Raw genomic sequence first — 8,879 nt, forward strand, 5'->3', positions numbered from 1 at the left:
TGCATGGTAAGCAAATACAAAACAAATATAAAACTGTCAATCAATGCACAAACACCTTAATATTTTAACTGGGATGCACAGCTACTGTAATACCACATTCCAGAAGAATAGCTGCACTTAGTTTACAGCTTCAAAAAAGCTAATAGTACTTTAAATATTAATCTACCACAGTAACCTTTCACAAATTGAACTTTATTCCAGACAGAAGGCTACATCTTTTTTGAGCAACACTGGAAAAAGACATTTATTTCTCAATTTTTCCTTCATTCAGTCGATCTTACTCAACACTTAAATGAATCCCAGTGACATTTTTTCTGATGGCCTATCCCTGCCAAGGCCATAATGTTAAAAGTTTTTTGAATAATAATCTAAATCAAAAATTTAATTACACAGCTTAGTTTGAATAGAACAAGGGGCCATTACAGGATGCAGGCTTGTGGAACGTTAAAAAAAAATTGGAAAATTCCTCAACACAGTGTTTTTTTAAAGGTATTTCCCCCTGTGCGCATTCCCTCCCTTTTCTCATTTTCCTCAATGTTTCCATCTCTGGTGGCAAGACTAAAAGCAATCTGCCAGCAGCCCAGCGCAGCCCACCCCTTAAAGCAAAATATGTGACCCCTGGTCTGACAACACCAGCCTCTCTGTGTTACATTCCACAGCAGTGATTCACAGATAGCACAGGCTGACATGGCTGCAGGCTGGGAGTCAGGGCTTTGAAGAGGGGGGAGACACCAGCTATGGAAACTCCTCACAGCTGGAATAACTGGGGTGACAACGCGATGATCTACGGCCCTCCATGAATACACACGTTTTTTCATACCTATTGGCACAGGCCTGTACTACTGTACATAACAACAATGCTTTCTGTGAAAACATCTACATGCAGTTCTTTTCCCTTTAAACTGAAATATACACACACACAAACAAAAAAAAATATTTCTAAATCAATGCTGAGGAGTAATTTAATTAACTGGCTGGTAGAAGCCAGTTTACTAAATCACATAAAAGGCATAACAAAGTTCAACTAAGGAGACCGCTGCCAAAAAGCTTTTCCCTTTTGAAATATGTTGGTCTTGTAAAGCAATTCGTTAATAATAATGAAATGCAATTAAATAAAAAAAAATCAGTAGTATACAGTACATGTTTCCATTACGTGTTCTTTTTGCTGTTTCTTTTTGTTGTCTGAATTTTTGCAAACTCTGGCTGAATTTAATACAAAACGTTTCCCTGGAGCGAAGGGAGTGATTGTGTGGTAATTTGTTTTATTGCCACTAATGAATTGAAACTAAAGAGAATAGAGGAACAGGTAATAGGTTTATTCCATGCTGAAAAGAGAAGAAAGAAAACACAACGTTTCGGCTGTGGAGCCTTCTTCAGGTGTGAACTAAAGTGAATATAGTCCAATTTCAGTAATTAGACTTTAATATTTTAAGCAATCTGATTGTACATTCTGCTGCCCTTTTGTAACAGTTAAAATATATAACATACAGAAATAATTAAATGGAGAACATCTCTTGCTGCATATCCATGATGAGTGTTGTAAATATACCCAATTGAATCATAAGACCGTTTTCAGTTTGTTCAGTTCGCTTTATTTAGATGGAATTAAAAAAGCCTCAATTTACATCATCTGTATCTCAGAGCTAGGCCTGCTCTACAATTGACCATTTACTTGGGTGGATTTAATTTACTATTAAATCCCCTAGAACTATGTCAGTTCCATAGTTGTTTGTTTTAAAAGCATATCCACATCTACCCACACGCCCTGGTAATACAGAACTTTGTCAATAAAAACCCATTCTTCATAAGATATTCTGCATTAAAAGGCTGTATTATGAGTACTTGACTGAGGTCTCAAACAGTACAGACTGTTTTTTTTATAATGCTGCATTTTGACAACCAGCAGGAAGTCAGAGGATCTGCAAATTGTCAGAAGAAAATTAAACAAATTCATTTCTGTCAAGACTTCTCTTGTTCCTGGCAGGTAAATCCCAGCCACATTTAGTCACAGATTGACGTTTTCCACGCTAACACATATTTTTGCAGTGATTTAAGACTCATGACAAGCATACACTGTTTTTTGTATCTTAGAATTATTAATAAATTGAGATAAAACATATGTTACATGAAAGTTCATTTTTTTAGGTGGGGGGGGGTCCAGATTTTGTTCTAAGAAGTATATCTTAGTCAATTTATATTGCTATGGGGAAAATGTAATCTTTTACTGAGCCGAGTGTTAGTGAAAAGGTTAGAACTACAGCCACATATCACATCTCTCAGAGGAATGTCTCTTCATTCAATGGGACAGAAGATTAGATTGCAGCAATGTAGTGAAAAATGGTCCTTTTGGCCCCGGAGTTTATTGCAAGCAGTCAATGAGAAAGATGGACAATTCAAGGGCAATTCTCCTACCTTCAAGGGTTGCTTATTTCTCTTTCCCTTTTGGACATAAACGTTGGTGCAACAAGACTAACAATACCCAATAATTTGAGCATATTGAAAATGTTTAGCTCTGGTGTCCTACCGCAGTCCAAACACGTACTGGTAGGTTAATTAGCCTGGGTGAAAACTGGCTCTGGTGGGAGGGTGTGGGTGTCTGTGTGTGTGTCCTGAGATGGACCCCACCTGGCGCCTGGTGCTTGATGGGATAGGTTCCGGCTCCGTTGTGACCCTGAACTGGAAGAAGTGGTTAGATAATCGAAAATCATAGTAATAGAAAGTCATAGAAAATCATTTTGTCATAGTAAATTTGGCTTAATCCCCATGACTGAGAGCCAACCTCCTGGCTGTGGGACGAGGAGGCTGGAGGCCCCGTGCAGAGTGAGAAATGACCAAGGGGCAGCTACAAAGATGGAGGTACCTAACTTGGCTGCTGTCAGCCCTCTCAAACTCGGGTTGTATACACAATGCGTGGGAGGTGGTGGCAGTACATTTACATTGGGAGTCTTTTACAAACATACAAACATATTAGACTTATTCATAATTATGCAGTTTTTTATAAAGTTAGAATTGAGCACCTTTTCAATATTACCTTACTCAATAGACCTGCCTTGCAGCTTATGTTTCTTTTCTCACTGCCTTGTTCATTACCTTTCACTTTGTTTTGAAGTGTGACTTCAGAAAAATGGGTGAAGTCACAAGCTTCAAAGGGTGTGAGAAGAATAGAAGTTGTTTTTCCCACATTTTAATCAAACCGCTTCATCCAGTCAATCAATCTGACTTGATGGACTTTTATCACCCATTAAAATAGTCAGCTGTGCAAAATATTCTCTATAAACTACTGAGAGGTTTACATTGTGGCACAATTGGAATGTAATTGCATGGTAAGTTAGAATGCCCTTGTAACTGGTGTCGAATTTTACATCTTGAGTAATGCATAGTTGTACACATTGCATTGCCATTATAAAATGAGCCTAAGACTATCCCCACCCTTAACAAAGTTGACTCAAAGGATCCGAACTCCTAAAACCCCAGAATGCTCACATTGGACAGTGAAAGAGGCTTTATTTTAACGCACATGCAAAGTAAACAACAAAAACTGCTCTGTAGCAGCCTCATCAAAATGCCATCGAATTCCCAACCACCAACTAACCCCTTGAGGCTCTTTAAATACCACTAATTGCACTCCTGTGAAAAAATGACTTCTAAACCCTTCACCGTCTAATTAATTAACTAATTTTCACCCACTGTGTCTAATTACAGATGATAGCGTTCTTTAACTGCCCCTTGTGGCAGGTCAGCTATTAAACAGTCCTCTCACACACAAGCTTGCCACTTGTTTTTTTTTCTGCAACTGTGTTTTGAACTATTCAAGTCCAAATATTGTTTGCAAAAAGAACATTTTTTAAATTTGGGAAGAATCTTGTACTTATCAACTTTAATTGTATGTGTAAGTGTTCATAAATAGCTCGTATATCGGTTTTGGTATACCCATTTAATAATAATAATTTAATTTATTTATGAGAACATTCGTAGAAGAGGTCTTGTAAAAGCAGTGTCTTGATTACCTCTATTAGCTTAATGTCTGCTTATATGTTATGTATTTATTTAGAAGGTTATCATACCCATTGGACTGTTTGCAGACAATAAGACTGATGTACAAACTCTCTTTTCAGACCTAACTCCATGCTCTTTGTGTACACTTTCACAAAGAGGTCAATAGAAAGAGAACAGAAAACATAACCTAATTTGGAAGGCTGACAGGTTGAACTACTTTTATGAATACAGGTCCAACTTCTGTTATAATACATTTCACATTACGTTTCGATACTTCTAATTTCTGAATATTTATTATTAATTTGTTCTCTTGAGAATTCTTCAAATTCTGCCCTGTGTCTGGAATAGAGTACATGGCTGAGTTGCAGTGGCAGTAATTCACTTTCACATCCTAGATTTTGCAACTCTCTGAATTGATGTTCAATGTCACTTTAGAACAACTAAAAAGCTGTCATTTTATTATATTATTCAAAAACCTATCTTTTTGTTAGAAATATGAATTTATTGCTATAACCCAATCATTGAAAAGGGGTTATTTTTTGCTAATTAAGGGAGTGCAACAGCTGTCATTCTTTAACCAGTGCATCAGCATTCCATTGTGATGAGTATGGTGCTAAAAGGTATGATAGCTGAAACAAACATCTTTTTAAAAACACCTGAGACAGTGAGACAGACCCTGGACAAAGCAGTGTCAAACTTGCAGACTAAGGTGATGGACAAACATACCCAAATTCTTCGCCAATTTTTTTTTTTAAATGTACAGCATAATCAATGTTCATTTAGGACTTCGGTAGGCATTATTGTAAAGCAGTTCACAAGCATTTATATCCAATTGACAATCATGGCCTCCCAATAAACCCCATTTATGAACTGGATTCATCACTCTGCTCTCCTCCCCACTGATAGCTGATGTGTGGGGAGCGTTCTGGTGCACTATGGCTGCTGTCAGGGGAGTATCCAGAAAAGAACTGTATAAGTGTAAGGAATTATTATTATAAAACTAATAATACGTATTTTAATCATTCTCTTGGAAAAACAAGTTTAGGGTAATTGGGTGCAAAATGTAAATTTTACATTTTGGTAATCTTGTTAGTAAAAAAAAATATATTGTTCCCATGAATAGATAGCTACTTTATTGTCCACTGCTGTGGAAATCTGTCTTTGGCTTCTCCCACAGACGTACAGAACATACAAATAAGTTGGAGAAATAAATAGATTGTGGAGTGACTACATTTACATACCTTCATTGAGTAGTTTTATTGCAGAGGGGACAAAGGACTTCTGAAAAAATGTTTTTATTTGAATTTGGCACCCTATACAGAAGGAGTAGATGAATATAGAATGGAGAGGACAGATGGAATCAGTTGTGATGTTCCTTGCCATTCTGAGAACTGCATATACAGTACAGTATAATGGAATTGATAATGGAATGGATCCAGAGAATGAAAGCATTTTAGTCTTAAACAGAAAATGATTAAAAGCGACTTGATTCTAACATTTAAAAATCGCCAAACACATTGACAAAGTCAACCCAATGGACCTTTTCAGAATCAACACAAACCAGGGTACACAAGTGGAAACTACATAGAAGTAGTTTTCAAAGACAAGCATTCCTTTTCACAAAGGCTTCTGGCAGTACGGAAACCCAGGCTTCTTTCAAGAAACAACTGGATGAGATCTCCAGATCAATTAAAACGTCTTGTTGCCAAATGATCTAATACATTAAAGAAAGCAAAACAAATTTTGTTTTTTGTTTTACATCTAAATTATAAATAACTTTCCAAAACAGTAACAGTATCAAAAGAAGCCGTAACAAGCAGGCTTGGAAATTATCAGGAAGATAACCGAAGAATCTGAGTGTTTAACTGTGCAATGAAAGAAAACACCATTCCCATTTAAAAACAACAGTTTAAACTTGTTTTGGTCATATTCTATCCTTAATCTCACATTACAGGGTTAGAATATGTTTCAAATTTACAATCTGTATTGAGTAAGAGCTGACATTTCCCTTTTTAAGGTTACACGGTCCTTTGACTGTCAAATTTCAGATGCCATTATGGAGGAAACAGTCAATAAATATCATGTCATGAGATTATCTGTGTCAAAGAGCCCATAACCAATGTGAATCTAACTGTATGAAGAAAGCATCCCAGATTAAAACAAATGGATTAAGACATAAATAAAATTAAGTTAACTGATATGAGCATGCATGTTTGTATTGTACGTTTATGTATAAGAATGTGTGTGCAGACTATGATAGATCTCACAGTGTTTGTCTTCATCACACAACTGGGATTTCAGTGTTATTTTTCCAGAATCCACTAGGTTTCACAGCTCTGTATGTTCCTGTGCCCTGTGTATTAATGCAATAATTTGTTCTTAAATTGTAATTAACAACATCTGTGCTACTGGATCTGGAAAGAGTCTAGTGCATTCCTTTCTTTCTTGTGCCAGGTGGTGTCAGAATATTAAGTGAAGTCCATCCAGGAGAAACCTTTTTAACTGTATCTGTTTCTCTCTACATATTTTTAGGCTTTGTGGCAGCTTATGAAAGTTCACATTGTTGTTCCAGTATAACAGTATATGCCTCTCTTTGGCTGTCCCAGTCAGATGACCAAAATTATTGAGGAAAGGTTACCACTGCGTTTTCCATTAATCTTACTTTCTGTTCCACAGGTTTTTGCTTTGTTTGTGAACTTTGGTCAGTGAAACTGCATCCTCAAACAGTTGCACAGGAAGATTACCTCAAAACGTCACATATTTCTTTTTGTTTACAAGCAATTTTCTTCTATAACAATTTCCTTTAAAACAAAAGCTCCTTCAAAGGAAAATGTGAGACCACTACATGGTTCACAATGCCTCAGAGCAATAATTTGCTTGATTATTCTATTTAATTTATGGCCTTTTGTAAAGCAGCTGAGGAAATCCCATGATCCAAAAAGAATTCGGTGCCAGATGAGTCCACCCTCATACAGCTGGGCCACACAGGTTTGGGGATGTCCTCTTTTATTTTTAAACTCTGACGTAACTTCTCAACAAAGCTCTCCATCTATTTTTTTCACAAGCAGCTGAAACTGTTGTGGCTTAATTTTTTACATTTTGTTTAGAACATTTAAACTTGTTCCTTGGAGAAAAACCTTCGCTGGAAATTCTCACAGCTCAGAATAGTGCAGCCAGACTCTTCAGTCTTCCAGTTTTATGAAGCCCGTTAGTTCTCTTATTTACCACACTTTATTATCAAAAGATAATTGAATATTTTTTGGTATTTCAGCCTATAGTGTCAGAGACGTCCCCTTTCCATGCTGAAAGATTTAAGAGTTTTCATATCAACAGTTCTGTACACCTTGATAATCAACTAATTAACATCCTCCTTCTCTAGACAATGAGGAGAACCAGTAAAGCAGTACATAATAGAAACAATTTTTTATGAGCGCCTTTCATTTTATAATCCAACACCACTGAAAAATAGCACATAATATACAAGGAAACATTTCCCTTTCCAGAAGAAATCTGGAGATACTGTTCTTCAAATAACACCGTCCCTGAAAGCTTCCTCACGATTACCAGCTCTAAACACGCATCCATAATGAACAATTTATTCAAGACCACCAGAGAACAATGACTTGTACAAGGACAGCATACCTCTCTAGGATTATTCTAAGAGGACCCCTTTCCCTTCCTGAGATAAATACGCCCACTCTTACCACAGTCCTTCACAATTTCTTGAATGAGGATGTAATTATAACTTATAATATTGTGTCTGGATTTGGCCACCATTTTACAAAAAACAAATTGCTGTTCCTTTGGAGTCATTCCAAAGAACACTGATGAGGTACTTTCCCATTCTTCAAGGAATGCCCTATGCCGATGGGATAAAAATACATGAATCTCTTCAGTCATGAACAGAGGATGTCACACAAGGAGCTGATTTAAATGTACACAATCCTCAAAGCCATTGTTAAAGTCCACCCAATGAACTCGTTCAGGAAGTTTTTTTGTGTTTCTGTGGGAGTCTGTGGCAAGCTACCCAGCCCCTTCAGGAAGTGGCCAGACAAGGTCCTTGGATCAATTAGCTCCTCATAACCACGAGCTAAACAGGCCCAATGCCGTGTGTTCTTGTACAAAAGAAATGAAAGGACACTGGAGACAAGTAGCAAGGATTGTACTTCAGGAAACACTGAAGAAAAAGCTTGGTTCTGAAACTTCCAAAATGCAGAGACAGTTCATGGCAGAATACTCCTCTGATCTGACTTTCCTGCAGACCTGGGCACCATAACGGTAACAGGACATTTTAAGACCCTCCGTTCTTGTGTTGCCTGTTGTAAACATAGGATAAGTTCTGATGAAAAGGACGTTGATTTCTTCAGTGAGTGTGCAATGAAGCTGCTCTCCAAGGCTGTTACTACAGTATTATTGTACGACCACGCCTCAGAATAGGCTAGTCCTTGATTCTTGACTTTGTTAAGTAGCACTGCAAAGGGGCTGGCATCTGTTCAAGACGACGACAAGGCAAAAGTCACTGCTTAGAATTGCTAATGTCTAACTTCCACACAGAAGACAAACTGTGTAATTTGGCAAGGGCATCTAACCCCACTTTATGTGATTCCCTCAGTCTCTGTAGTGTACTGTATACAGTCAACACTGCCAACACAGCACAGACATTTTAGGCACAGAAACCATTATGACAAAAACATTTCCATGAGCTACAGTACATGAGTACATTTTCATTACTTGACATCCTCAAGACAGAGATACCTGTTCTATTGTTATTGTTATTCCTTTACCCACTACATGTTTTTTAATTGCTTGAAATTATCCATATGGGAGAATCACATACTATATTCTTAGGTATTATTCATGTTTTCTGTCAAATATACCAAAAA

This window comes from Lepisosteus oculatus, chromosome 7 (assembly GCF_040954835.1).
Source record: "Lepisosteus oculatus isolate fLepOcu1 chromosome 7, fLepOcu1.hap2, whole genome shotgun sequence".
In the NCBI taxonomy this organism is placed as follows: Eukaryota; Metazoa; Chordata; class Actinopteri; order Semionotiformes; family Lepisosteidae; genus Lepisosteus; species Lepisosteus oculatus.